The sequence below is a fragment of the Mesoplodon mirus genome (assembly GCF_964341445.2).
Source record: "Mesoplodon mirus genome assembly, chromosome: 5".
Classification (NCBI taxonomy): domain Eukaryota; kingdom Metazoa; phylum Chordata; class Mammalia; order Artiodactyla; family Ziphiidae; genus Mesoplodon; species Mesoplodon mirus.
The window spans coordinates 142,085,748-142,100,728 of NC_138980.1; positions in this window are offsets into that span (position 1 = coordinate 142,085,748).

Below are 14,981 nucleotides of genomic sequence, written 5' to 3' on the forward strand. Positions count from 1 at the left end.
TTGATGATGCCAGCTCCCCACTGTATTGCAGTGATGTTGGGAACATAAGAAAGATAATGTGTGACATGTGGAAGTGATCTGAGCTGTGAGGAAGAAATGAACTGTGTAAAAGACAAAGCTTCATTTTTGCCGGGGTGGCAGGGGGGCATGGTTAAAAAAAATCTCTCAGCTGCTTATTTCTGTGTAGTAAGGACTAATATCCACACAGATTTTTACAAATTGCTAGGCATTTTCAACTCTATTTCCTGGGAGGTGGCTGTCATTAGTCTTGTTTTGTGGATAAAGACTTGCTGGAGATTACTGACCTAGCAGGTGGCAGATCAGTTCTTAAACCCTTAGGTGCTGGCTCCAGGGTCCATGTGGCTTTCAACCTGACCACATGCCTGCCCTACTTTGAGAAGTTCTGGGGCTTAGATGCTCTAAGAGGCAAGCTGGCTGTGCAGAGGGAAAAAGGATTTAGCCATATACACTGCAATTAGACATGGTGAGATTTAATTCAATTGGGAGGCATTTTTTTTTTCTTTAGAATTTTTGGCTTTTTTTTCCCGGACGGTCTCATAACTCTTTCTTGTAGCTGACCTGGAAAATTCTGAGAATCCTGTTGGTTTATAGTAAGGAGTTATTTGGTTTGGGCTTTAAACTGATGCGGGGGTTAATGGTATCATTTGTTATAACATTCAGGATCCTGGATTTGAGAACAGTGGGCTGTGTAACATGATGAGCTCCACCATCTAACTTATTTCTTGGTGTCGGTTTTTGTTCTGTTGAGTCTGCTGCGGGGAGAGCCGCGTTTGCTTTGGACGAATTTTGCAGCAGCTGTGCTGGGCTGAGCAAGTGTGAGGCGGTGCTCCGAGCAGGACTGGTTCACAGGTCAGGGGCCTTGAGGTTCTCCTTTGCTGTGTTGTGTTCAGCTGTCCCTATTAGCTGTTCTTGGGGATGTTGATTTTGAGCTCCGGGTTTTTGTTTTCCTCCATCCCTACTCTCTCTCTTGACTCTTCTGTGTTTCGAGAGACCCATACAGAGCAGTTGTCTGGAAGCTCCAAAGGCCACGTGTGGTTCTCTCCGTTGGGCTTCCATCACATTCATTAGCCACGCCCTCTAAAGCCTTGTCACTCAAAGGATGGCTACCAGACCTGTGCCGGTGTGTGACCTGTTTATTACCCATCTAGGGCAAGATGAGGACTGAAATTGAGAGACAGAGTTTAGAGGCTGTTACAGTCATTTATCATGACTCGGTACTAATTTATTTTATTTAATGAAATGTAATTTATTGTCTGTCCAACCTAATCATATAATAAGGCATGCATTTTGTATGCCTTTTTAAATTTTTAATTTAATTTTCCTACTCATCTGTGTTTTATTGTATAAAAGTATCAGTCCACGATGAGTTGAAACAAAAACCAAACAAATGAACAAACAAACAAAATTTCAAAACGTACCTGGTCTACCCCATGGGTAGTTTGAGTACTGCTCTGTAGACACAACTGCAAAGCATGTCTATTTCAAGCCCTTCCCGTTTCTTCCCTTTTGACCTCCTTTGGAAAGTTTTCCAACACCAAGTTTTCCAAGACTCCCAGGGCTGTCCTGCACCAGGCACTTGAGATCAGAATTTGGCAGAATTCTACTGGGTCCTTCCTTTATGACCACCACCCTCTGGGCCTTGGTTTCTGTCCAGTAATGATTTAGCTAATCTGATAAATGCATCTGCTAAGAATTATGATGAAACTATGGCAGTTTTGAAAATTGGAGTAGGGAGGGTTATTGGGGTGCTGTATGATGACATTATGTCCAAAGGTGCCCAGAAGACAAATTCTACTTCAGATTACAGCCATTCCTTCCATGAGATTCCATAAAATGGATGAGCTTGAGAACAACTGCAAAGGAAAGCAAAGTATCCCTTGGCTCAGACCTGAAGCTTTGGACTTAACCTCAGTGTAGAGAAACTGGGTAAGCTGCATTGGAGCATATGGAGCCCTGTCTTTTCCTAAGCTACCTCATATTAAATACTTCAGAGAACTGCTCCATGATCTCCCTTTGGTGGCATGATGATGGTGATTAAAGTAGGATGGAGGGAAGTTTGTTTTATATTTCTCTGCCTTTTAATCAGAACATATTTTGCATATTAATTATCTTCCTTTATTAAATATGAGTATGTTTCCTACTCACCACTATTGAGTTAAGTAACACAATAGTCCTTTAACCTCCTCCTCCTTTACTCCTCTCCAAGTCAACTATGAAATAACTGCAGTGCTGAGAGGTACAATGGGTGAGTATGGATGGTATCTTGGCATAAGGAATAACCACACGAAAACAGCTTGAGAATTTGGCAGATGGGGATTTCCCAGTACACCTGGAGCTGGCTGCCTGGCCAGACACTGCCCTGATCTCAACTTTTTCTCCAGGCCTCAAGCTGCCCTTTTGTGACACCTCTCCTTTTTCTTTTCTTCTTCAGGGTGGCTTTTGATGTTCATTTTCACTGAGTTGAAATGTCATGGGAGGGAAAAGTCCCACATGGTGTGGTCCTGTGATGTCACTGGACATAAGGCAGATCGCTCACACTGTCTGCAGTGTTTGTCCTAAAAGATTTACACATGTGAAAATCCTTTCAACAGGGATGACTGCCAAAGGAAGGTTTGTAGCCCTGATCTCTCTCCCAGCAGACTTGTAGGGCCACTGGCCTTGCACAGAGGAATTGAGGACTTGGATGAACCTGGTGGGGCTTTGGGGAGAAAACTGGGGTCCATATGTAGTCAAGGGAAAGATGTCAGGGAAAGAACTTGGTGATAGAAACCAGAAGAAATGTGGAAGCAGGAAGGGAAAGGAAGGAAATAAATAAATATTGTAGAGGAAAGAAGAAAACAATCAACGGAGGATGGGAGGCCTTACAGTGAAACACTTCCGTTTATATTTGAATATCTCAGATACTGTGATGTGTTCCAGGCCAAATATATCATCTTTTTACAGTAGAAACACATCTGTTAAAAGGAATAATCTTATCACATTGAAAGCAATTAAGTTGTTTAAATGAATCAGATTGGTTTCATGAAATAAAGCAGGCAAACTAGTAGTTATTTCAGAGAGGATGATCGGATTCATTCATAAGGGAAACACAGTAAATGCTGTAGCCAAGCTGGAACTCAATAAATCAATTGATTCAGTATTCCTTAATTTTTCACTTACAATGAATTCAAGTAGAAATTGTCACACAGTTCTAAGTGTGTTAGAAATACTTTTCCCAAAGGTGAATGATTAACCAAACACCACACACACACACATACACACACACACATTTGCACATTCCCCTGCCCCACACCCACTGATCCCTAAATCCCTATCCTACTCTTTATCACAAATAAATTCCAGGTGGATCAAAGATTTTCTATGAAAAAAGTGAAAACATTATAAACATTAAATGAAATGGTAAGATAAAAGCAATGTTTCAGAGAGGAAGACATAAAGGAAACCACCAATACATAAGAGTATATAAAACTTTGACTTTTGTAAGGCAAAAAACACCAGAGGCAGTATCCAAAGACATATGATAAAACATTCCCCCCAAAGATAATATCTTTAGTATATGAAGAGCTCTTACAACTACATCAAAGAAAATAAGAGTAATAATAAATGAGCTTGATGATGAACAAATCAGTATAAGTATAAACAAAATAATGCTTTAGTTAAATTTCCTTATAAGGGGCCTAGCATATACATAATATTTTAAAAAAATATTGATGATTTTAGGATAGAAAATAAAGCACATTTCACATTTTTGCAAGTCTTAGTAAGTAAAAGTTTGATGCACTAATGGCAAAACGATAGCAAGTGCTGATAAAAAGACCACCAAGCTGAGAAGATATAAATCAACGAAAGCATAATCTACTACATTCACATTGTTGGTTGACAAGTCAGTGAATGAGTTTTGGCAACAATGTAATGATCGTGCTTTTTTCTTTTAGATCTTGAACTCTGTAAATCCTCTTTCCTTTCACAACTTCCTTAATTCACCTCTACTTCTCTCCAAAATCCAAAACACATTTTGTCTTCTCACCAGAATTTCAGATCGCTGGCCTTCTTGCAATTTACCCACATCCACTAGCTTTCTTCTGGACACATCTGACCTCTTTTCAGTCTGAACAAGATGGTCATGTTAACAAGGCCCACCTATCTGGAATTCCCTGGCGGTCCAGTGGTTAGGACTCTGCGCTTCCACTGCAGGGGTTTGACCCCTGGTTTGATCCCTGGTTGCAGAACTAAGATCCCGCATGCCTCAGGGCGTGGCCAAAGCAAACAAACAACAACAACAAAAAACCCAAACAAGGCCCACCTATCAACTCCAGGTATCATGCCTCCTTAACCTTCTACTGTGGAACTGCCCAAACTTACATCTCCCTTCCCGTTTGCTTTCTCAGATTCTAGCTTAAAGAATTCTGCTGCAGAAAATCACAGGACCCTAGTGGGCTAGCCCACCAGCTCAAGAGTAGAGAGTTCACTGTACTCTAGAAATCCTCTCACTTATCTCCTTCATTCTCTAGATCACTGACCACAATAGCCTTTCCAGACTCTATCTTTCCCAAGCCCCCCTTTCCCGCCATCACTTCACCTTCTACTTCAGACGTTGAAGGTGAACTCTCTCTTTTTATTTAACTACTCATCTTTTCTTCCTGGCCAAGCAGGAGCACCTCCACAGAGGGACACCTCTATTCTTCTCCTCATCTCCCAGGGTCTTTATTTCTTTATAAAGCAACTTAAATGTCTACATCTCCACTAGCTCATTCCTTCAATATCCATCCATCCATCCATCCGTCCGTCCACCCACCCATCCATCCATCCATCCATCCATCCGTCTCTACATTAATTTTGTATGCAAGCACACAGACCTATCTATTCATGAAAGATATTCACTTGAACATGTTTGATCCTCTGTTTATCTTTCCTTTCCTTTCCTAATCAGAGTTCTTTCTTTCATAATCAATTTCTTGCTCTCTTGTCATCCCAATAAATTGTTTTCATTTCTCACTGCTAAAACACGCTATCAGTGAAACTTGTGGGCTGTTCTCAATACTCATTCTCGTTGATTTATCTGCATCTTTTCTTTCTGCTGACCAGTTTTTCCTTGAAGCATCCTCTGTCCCTGACTCCTGTCATGCTCTCTGTTCTGACATGTTTTACCCCTTCAATCACTATTTGTCTCTTTACTGCCACTTCCTCTTCCTGTTCTCCAAATTCTCTCTATAAGTCTCTTCTATTCTCTTAAGCCCAGCCTGTTCCAAAGCAATTAAACAAAGTTAAATGTAGTTCTAGTCTTCAGAACTTCTCAGAGCCTTTAAATGCTAATGTGTATTGTTAATACCAAGAGGATATGTAGGGATATAGTATGCTCAGTGTCTCAGACTTGTTGGACTAGGGAACATTTATTTTCACAGAGCATATCAAGGGACATGGATTCCTTAGACCTCATGGTGGGAAACCTGTGTACAGTTTCCGATTTTCCACCTTGACCTTTCTTCATAATATTGCTCCAACAACTTTTTCTTCTACTCTCTAGACTTCTTACTCTCAAGAGGGAATAGATTATTTTCTATTTACCACCTCTAGGCCATCCAAGCACTTACCTTATTATTCAAGTGTTATAGGAAGTGCCACCTTCTCCATGAAGCATCTCCTAATCATTGCAGGTGGAGGTGATTTTTTCCTCTTCCCAAAACAAGGGGAACCCTTAGAAGTAATAGTTAACATCTTCATAGATGTTATTATGGTGTTTATCTTATTCAGTCTATTCATCTCCGAGATTGTCAACTTCTTGAGGACTGTGTTTATGCACTTTGTACCTGCAAGGAATGCTTTCAACTGCAAGTAATAGAAAACTCAACCCAGAGGGACTTAAACAACAAGGACATTAACTTTCTCATGTAACAAGAAGCTCAGGGGTAGCGGGGCACCAGGGCTGATGAATCCAGTGGCTCAGTGTTACTATCAGGACTCAGGTGTGCATCCTCAGTCCTCACGTTCACTAACCTCATGGTCCCAGGTGTCACATCTGGCTCCTACAAGGTTAAAAGGAAGGTTAAAGTACACAGCTCTTCCTGTAAGTGTATTTTATGATCTCACATCTTTTCTAGAAGCATGATGGCACCTCTCCACCCCCACATGTAGTTAGACGGAACAAGATCACATGCCTTCCCCAAACCAAGGGATTTTCCATTGGACTGGCTTAGACACATCTCCCAAGCTGGGATTTGGATCATCTTTGATGAAGAATAGAGACTTGAAAAAATAGGGGTTCCATGAGCAAGGTGGGAATGGTCAGAAGTAAATTTCTACCTTAATATCCTGTTCAGGTCCCCACAGAGTGCATTGCACATTCTGTAGATTTGCTGAGTGAGTAAAAGGATGGACAGTGGGCTTTGCCAAATAATGTGCTTAGTCAAGATTTTAGACCTCATTACCCATCTTCTACCTTTCCTGACTCTCTAGGAGGAAGATTCAAAATTTGAATTATAAGGAGGAATATTCATAGGTGAACATTTATAGTTATTAATTCTATATTTGAAATATTAAAGCTTTTGCACCCTCCTCCCACCTCCCGTACTCTTCACACCAGTAGTATCAGGAATGAGGAATATAATAGAACCATTTTGAGTAAATGTCTCCAAGGGAATTCACAATGATAAAATCAAAACATAAACATAAAATAGATTTTAAATTAAGATTTTCATAGTCTCCATCAACAAAATTATAACATTGGGAAGCTTCTCTTTCTTTTTCCTCATATTCAAGATAGCAATCATATTTCATTGTAAGTGATATGATGCCAGTAGTTGAATCAGTCTGTCTTTTAATTTAGTACTTCCTCCAGACATTCTTTGAACATGTGTCAACAGGAAAGAACATGTTTCAAAATCCTCTTCTGCTCATTTCTCCCTTAATAAACAAAATGAAGTTTGAAAATGTGTCTTTTGGTTCTCTCTATGCTTTCTAAAATTTGGCAAAACCCAGAATTATCAGAACTGGTCAAGACCACATTCTGAAGCAGGTAAAACTGACCATGGGGACTCTTTCATCTCCTCTCAGAATTCCTACTTCTCTTAACAGTCCTCATCTGCAAGGATTTATTGTCAGCAAATACCCACCAACATCTCATAGCTCAAGAATATTTTAAGGTGTTGCTACTTTACAGTGTATTCTCATTTTATTTAATGTTTCTTAAATAATTTTTAAAAAACCTCTAAAGATTCAGAAGAAGCATCTCTAATGATGAGCTATCAGGTATGGATTCAGGGATGGAGACAGTTTGGGTAGAGAATATTCCTTGTTCCAATTAAGTCACATCACATAGGCATCACCTACTCTGGGTACATAACAGGCTGGCTCCAGGAATGACATGTTTTTTTGTTTTTGTTTTTTGTATATTGTTGGGTAATTGAAAAGCCAGAAGTTCCTAAACTGCCGCTGCCAGGGTGTTGTTTAAAACAGTCACACTACAAATGCTAAGGCACAAGTATTTCTGCCCATGTGGGTAAGTGGGAAGAGAAATATTTGTGTGGGAAGTGTCCAGAGAAGTATTTTAAAGTTTGGACTTCAATCAGAGAGTGCTTTACTCACTTAAATATCCCTATGAAGGAGCAAAGAACACAAAGGGTGAGGGCTTCAGGAACAGCGTGGGCTTCTGGTTCACAGATGGCACCAACACACACACACACACACACACACACACACACACACACCATTTCTAGGTCTTATGTATCAAGGGTATAGGAAGCTGGGCAGTGGGGTAGCCCGGTATTAGGAAAGAAGGTCCTTCTCTAAGTGATGCTTCCCTTGTGTTACTCTCAGACACCTGCTGTAAGAACAAAGTCTCATGCATTCAGAAGTCTTAGAAAAGTGACAGGATCCAAGCCAGCAGGTTGCAGCCCCAGCTGACAGCATGCAAAGAAACCAACCCAAACCAAAGTCAAGGATGCTTGTTGTGGGATCTAAATCAAAGTGCAAGGTGTTGTATATGATGAGGAGATTTTAATAATTCATAGTTCAGGGAAGAAGGAAAACTCTCCTTGGAGACCTGTCAGCTTTCCATCCCAGACATCAAGAACACTGTTCACTGTTCATTCTTCAGGCTTTTATTCTCATATTGTTGTTCTGTGAAAGTGTCAGAAGAGATACAGACAGAGAAGAGACGGGTGATGAGAAAGATTGTGTGCATCCAAGTGGCCAATCCTCTAGGGGAAAATGGTCAGGAAAATTGATGTAAAATCTCTGGGTCAAAAACCAACATGTGGTAAACCTGTCTTTTATTTAAAAATAATTTCCTGGGGAAAGTCTCTTCATTCTCAAGTTTTAAAGTAGTAATAATAACCATTGGCAATAGTTGGCATCTTGAGCTATATTTTAAACTTATTAAATAAAGGTTACTCTTCCGATGGGAAAACAAGGAATAAAAGAAGTAGGCAGCCAGCATTTTGCCAAGTGTGTCAAGGCAAAGCCAAGACTCCATAGCAATTTAGCAATGAAGGATTAGTCCCTGCTGAAATTCACTTTACAGACCACGAATCAAGCCCTGGACACAAAACAAAAGCAATGTGGAACGTACACAGAAGGGTCATCAGAATGCGGACAGTGCAAGTAAGAGACAAGGGACAATTCAGACAAGTCTACAACAGGGATTATTCTGTTTTATCCAGTTCATTAGTGAACACAAAGTTTTTACCTGAACTCTCACCAGTAATATGATTTTAGTATGTATATATATGTTCATATATATATATATGTTCATCTATCTATCTATCTATCTATCTATCTATCTATCTATCTATCTATATGCTTTTAAAGGTAACTGTTTAGTAAACTTGATATAATGAGATACATCCTTTCACAGTCTAAAGTCTATAGGTAAAGAAAGGTAAAGAAATAGCCAGGTAGGGTTACTTACTCATAGGGCAGAACAAAACCCACCTGAGTTGGAAGTCATAATTCTGGTGCCCACAATGTACCTCTTTCAGGATGTTGTTTCAACAAAGCGTCTGCTGGGGTTACAAGTGTTAGAATCACAGGATGTTATTGCTGAAAGATATACCTGTTTCAATCAGGTTCTGTCAGGAAATAGAATCTGACCCAAGTGATTCAAATGAAGAGACTTTAATGAAGGGACAACTCACAGAGGTGCGGGCAAGGTAAAGGGCCCCAGGGATATGCAAGCTCAGGAGCCATTGCTGCTCCTCAGGGCCCAGCGAGAGCCGAGCAGCAGAGAGCGCGCCCAACAGGAGCTGTGGGCCTGGAGGGATGCAGCTTCGGCCACAGACGCAGGCCAGAGCAGGCAAGGAGGAGGGAAGAAATGCCACGGCTCCTCCCTCCTCTTCTGATCCTCTGTAGGTGCCTCCCATAGGCCAAGGCCAACCAGAAGTCAAAGGGCAAGGGAGCCAGGGTAACCTAGTCCACAGAGGGCATGGAGCAGGCAGGAAAGGGCAGAGACTGGATTTGGGGTGGGTGGGACGAGTGGCGAAAAACCACACAGCACCTAGAAATCTGTCCTTTGTGCTCTGACAGGAAACACCAAATTCTTCCTTTGTCTGGCCATAGACAGGGCCCAGGTGGGCAGCATGCATAGCAGGCATGTGACTATATAAAGCAGAGTACACCTGCTAGAGGTAAGAGTTCATTTGTTAGAGGTGAACAGGTTGGCTTCCCCAGAAAAGAGGTGGCCTCTTTCCGTGGAAACCTGGTGCCCCAGTGCTTACCGCATTCAGTCCCCGTCAGTCTCTGATCATGCCGGGAGAGGTGCTGGTGCTTCCCCAGCCACGAACACTTAGAGGGGAATTCTGCAGCTAGCTTGTGGCATCCCAGAGCCTGCAGCCCCCATAATGCCAGGAAAGACCAGCCTCTCCCAGGCATGAGTGCCCAAGCTGGTGGGACAAGGCTGGAGCTAAGGTACTGACATGACATGTCACTCTTGTGTCCAGTCTCTGATCACAGCAGGTAAGGAGCTGGTGCTTCCTAATCACGCAGCCCAAAGTCTAGCTCTGTTTGGCTCTCGGTGCACTGCTCTAGGATGGGTCATGGGGAAACTGTCCCCATCTCCCCAGTGAACTCTGCTCTGTCAGATCTGGTGCGTGTGTACAGCTTTGCCAGTTTCCATTGTTTACAAGAAACCCAGGCAGGAACCAACATAGTGTGGGTGGCAGCAAGCCTCCCACAGCAGACTTGGAGAATACCCTAGTTCCCCAGAATTCCAGCCAAAATCTCGTTTAACCAACTGCATGTCAGCTTATGAGACCAAGATGACTGTGCGGTACTCATCTACGTTGCTTTGCAAAAGGGGATGATCAGTGGGCTGCATCTTGAATGTTGTGTCTAGCAAGTGTGACATTACTGTGACACCTCACCTGTGGCTGGTGGGCAGACATCATTATAGGACAAAGAATTCAACAGGAAAAGCAAAACAGATGTGTCCATTACAAAACAGTTGTACAGTGCCCTTGAATATATTAGTAATATTTATTTGCAGTGCATTGCAAGTTGTTCAGTTATCTCCGTATTTATTTCTGATCTCTGCAAGTTATTCAGTTATGTCTTTAATCCCTTCAGCATAAGTAAGGTTTTGACTTCCATTCATTTTGTTTGGGGGAGGGTCTTGTGAGAAATTGGTTTTTTACTGTTCCACTGAAGCCCACTTTGTCAGGGATCCAAGTGGCTATAGCAACAAAATCTCCTGCTGACTCTTCCTCTAGACTCAGTCCCTGAAAATTAGTTGGAACAGATTACAGTGAGCCCTGCGAAATGCATCTTTTGGTTTCAGAGGGACAGTGAGCTGGAAGGTTCATCTGTTCTTTGATCCTCCGTGACTTCTCTGATCCTGTGAGTCCATGTGACTCATCTTCTTCCAGGTCTTGTTGTTTCACTGCCTTGGAAACTGTTGGATTATAATAAATAAGGCCCACTCCTGGCTGCCTTGACCTTCAGCCTTGAGGCTGGATTATGCAGACCCCAGAGCCCCCAGAGCCCTGGACCAATGCTGAGGGCTCTTTCCACGTGCATGAGGTCGTGTCTATAAAAATAAACCACTTTAATAATTTGGGTTTAAATTGACTTTTTATTGTATAAATCAAGATTCATCCACCCTGCCCTCCCAATAAGTAATGGAATCAAAGTGTTTAGTGGGTGGAGACATAACCTGAGCTTCTGTAACTTCCTGGAGACTTTCTCTATCCCTTCTTTTTCCACTGTGTACATCCACTTGGGTGCTCTGAGGAGACCAGAAATCACAGGGTCATGGAGAGCTGGGGCAGGAAGGGGCATCTGGTGGAGGTCCAGCCCAAGGTCTCAGTATATTTTGAGAGCTCACTACTTACCATGCGCTGGCTGAGTGTGTCCGTTTAACCCTAGGAAGTAGGTATTCTCATGTGTGTTTGCATCTGGGGAAATCAAGACTTAGAGATTTCCAATGTGTTCAGTTTGCTCTGTTAAAAAGTTGTGTACTCAGGATTCATATTCAAGTGATCTGACCCCAAATCATACTTTTTAAGGCACTGCTCTATATAGTGAAATAAATCTGCTCTTTCTACCTCCCTTTAATTCCTAACAGTGGAGCTAGGAGTCACAGGGAGTGGTAGGCGTGCAGCAGGAGGGGTTGGTGGGGGCAGAAAGGAAAGTGATCCGATAAACTCTTTCGCACTGCTGTGCTCGTGATGTAATGCTGGAGCTGTTTCTACCATTGTAGCTTCAGAAGAGGGTGAGGTGAAAAGAGCACGCCTGCAACCACGGCTGCCTGAGAACTCGGCAGGCTGGGAGGATGCTGGGGGCTGGGGACGGCTGTCTCAGTCACTGTCACTTGAGGGTTGGGGTTTGTGAGGCTCTCCCTGAAGTGTGCTTATTTCTTTTTAGAGCCTATGCCATTTCTCGAGCCCCTTGGATGTTCAGGACCTGAAGGAAGCATCGTGAAGACCACAACAATGATCATAAAATGGTTCCTGCTCACCGGAACTAGAGGGCCCCCTGCACGTCAAGAATTGTGTTCGGAGTGCAGAGATGCCAAGTTGGGTGAGGGGTCCATTCTGGCCTGGAGGAGCTCAGCGGGGGCATCATACAAACCCTGACATTTCCGCCTTGAGCGGTGAAGTGTTTTGATGGATGGAGAAAAGAGGGGGAGCAGGCTCAGCCCAGGTCACATTTGTCATCAACTGTGGACACATTTGCCTACAATCTGGTCATTTTTGTGTTCAGTGACGGGAAATACCTACTCAACTGTAAATACTACTGTTGTATAATTACTACAGGTCAAGATTAAAAACAGAAGTTTGTTTTATTTTTTAATTTTTTTAATTTTTTTAATTTTTTTAATTTTTTTAATTTTTTGCTTTATAACAAATTTAATCAGTTATACATATACATATGTTCCCATATCCCCTCCCTTTTGCATCTCCCTCCCACCCTCCCTATCCCACCGCTCCAGGCGGTCACAAAGCACCGAGCTGATCTCCCTGTGCTATGCGGCTGCTTCCCACTATCTATCTACCTTACGTTTGGTAGTGTATATATATCCATGCCGCTCTTTCACTTTGTCACAGCTTACCCTTCCCCCTCCCCATATCCTCAAGTCCATTCTCTAGTAGGTCTGTGTCTGTATTCCTGTCTTACCCCTATGTTCTTCATGACATTTTTTTTTCTTAAATTCCATATATATGTGTCAGCATAGAGTATTTGTCTTTCTCTTTCTGACTTACTTCACTCTCTATGACAGACTCTAGGTCCATCCACCTCATTACAAATAGCTCAATTTCATTTCTTTTTATGGCTGAGTAATATTCCATTGTATATATGTGCCACATCTTCTTTATCCATTCATCCGATGATGGACACTTAGATTGTTTCCATCTCTGGGCTATTGTAAATAGGGCTGCTATGAACATTTTGGTACATGTCTCTTTTTGAATTACGGTTTTCTCAGGGTATATGCCCAGTAGTGGGATTGCTGGGTCATATGGTAGTTCTATTTGTAGTTTTTTAAGGAACCTCCATACCGTTCTCCATAGCGGCTGTACCAATTCACATTCCCACCAGCAGTGCAAGAGTGTTCCCTTTTTTCCACACCCTCTCCAGCATTTATTGTTTCTAGATTTTTTGATGATGGCCATTCTGACTGGTGTGAGATGATATCTCATTGTAGTTTTGATTTGCATTTCTCTAATGAGTAAAGATGTTGAGCATTCTTTCCTGTGTTTGTTGGCAGTCTGTATATCTTCTGTGGAGAAATGTCTATTTAGGTCTTCTGCCCATTTTTGGATTGGGTTGTTTGTTTTTTTTGTTATTGAGCTGCATGAGCTGCTTATAAATTTTAGAGATTAATCCTTTGTCAGTTGCTTCATTTACAAATATTTTCTCCCATTCTGAGGGTTGTCTTTTGGTCTTGTTTATGGTTTCCTTTGCTGTGCAAAAGCTTTTAAGTTTCATTAGGTCCCATGTGTTTATTTTTGTCTTTATTTCCATTTCTCTAGGAGGTGGGTCAAAAAGGATCTTGCTGTGATTTATGTCATAGAGTGTTCTGCCTATGTTTTCCTCTAAGAGTTTGATAGTGTCTGGCCTTACATTTAGGTCTTTAATCCATTTTGAGCTTATTTTTGTGTATGGTGTTAGGGAGTGATCTAATCTCATACTTTTACATGTCCCTATCCAGTTTTCCCAGCACCACTTATTGAAGAGACTGTCCTTTCTCCACTGTACATTCCTGCCTCCTTTATCAAAGATAAGGTGACCATATGTCCGTGGGTTTATCTCTGGACTTTCTATCCTGTTCCATTGATCTATCTTTCTGTTTTTGTGCCAGTACCATACTGTCTTGATGACTGTAGCTTTGTAGTATAGTCTGAAGTCAGGGAGCCTGATTCCTCCAGCTCCATTTTTCGTTCTCAAGATTGCTTTGGCTATTCGGGGTCTTTTGTGTTTCCATACAAATTGTGCAATTTTTTGCTCTAGTTCTGTGAAAAATGCCAGTGGTAGTTTGATAGGGATTGCATTGAATCTGTAGATTGCTTTGGGTAGTAGAGTCATTTTCACAATGTTGATTCTTCCAATCCAAGAACATGGTACATCTCTCCATCTATTTGTATCATCTTTAACTTCTTTCATCAGTGTCTTATAATTTTCTGCATACAGGTCTTTCGTCTCCTTAGGTAGGTTTATTCCTAGATATTTTATTCTTTTTGTTGTAATGGTAAATGGGAGTGTTTCCTTGATTTCACTTTCAGATTTTTCATCATTAGTATATAGGAATGCCAGAGATTTCTGTGCATTAATTTTGTATCCTGCAACTTTACCAAATTCATTGATTAGCTCTAGTAGTTTTCTGGTAGCATCTTTAGGATTCTCTATGTATAGTATCATGTCATCTGCAAACAGTGACAGCTTTACTTCTTCTTTTCCGATTTGGATTCCTTTTATTTCCTTTTCTTCTCTGATTGCTGTGGCTAAAACTTCCAAAACTATGTTGAATAAGAGTGTAAAAACAGAAGTTTTAAAAAATATTTAGTTAAAAATAAATGATAAAACCCCAAGTTATTAACTGTTTCTTAACTCTGACTTCTTTGGCAGTTGAATAAACAACTTACCTGGAACCACTTTTTTTTTTTTTTTTTTTTTTTGCGGTACGCGGGCCTCTCACTGTTGTGGCCTCTCCCGTTGTGGAGCACAGGCTCCGGACGTGCAGGCTCAGTGGCCATGACTTGCAGGCCCAGCCGCTCCGCGGCATGTGGGATCTTCCCGGACTGGTGCACGAACCCATGTCCCCTGAATCGGCAGGCGGACTCTCAACCACTGCGCCACCAGGGAGGCCCTGGAACCACTTCTTAAATCAGACTTTCTCTAGCTCTAAGCTCTAAGCTCTGGTGTATTTAGGTCTTGAGACACGGTCTGGGGTCACATTTATTGCTTCAACCCCTTTCTCCTCTTTTCAGGTACTAAAGGTCTTTGATTACCTGTTTATTCTAGTTGCCCTG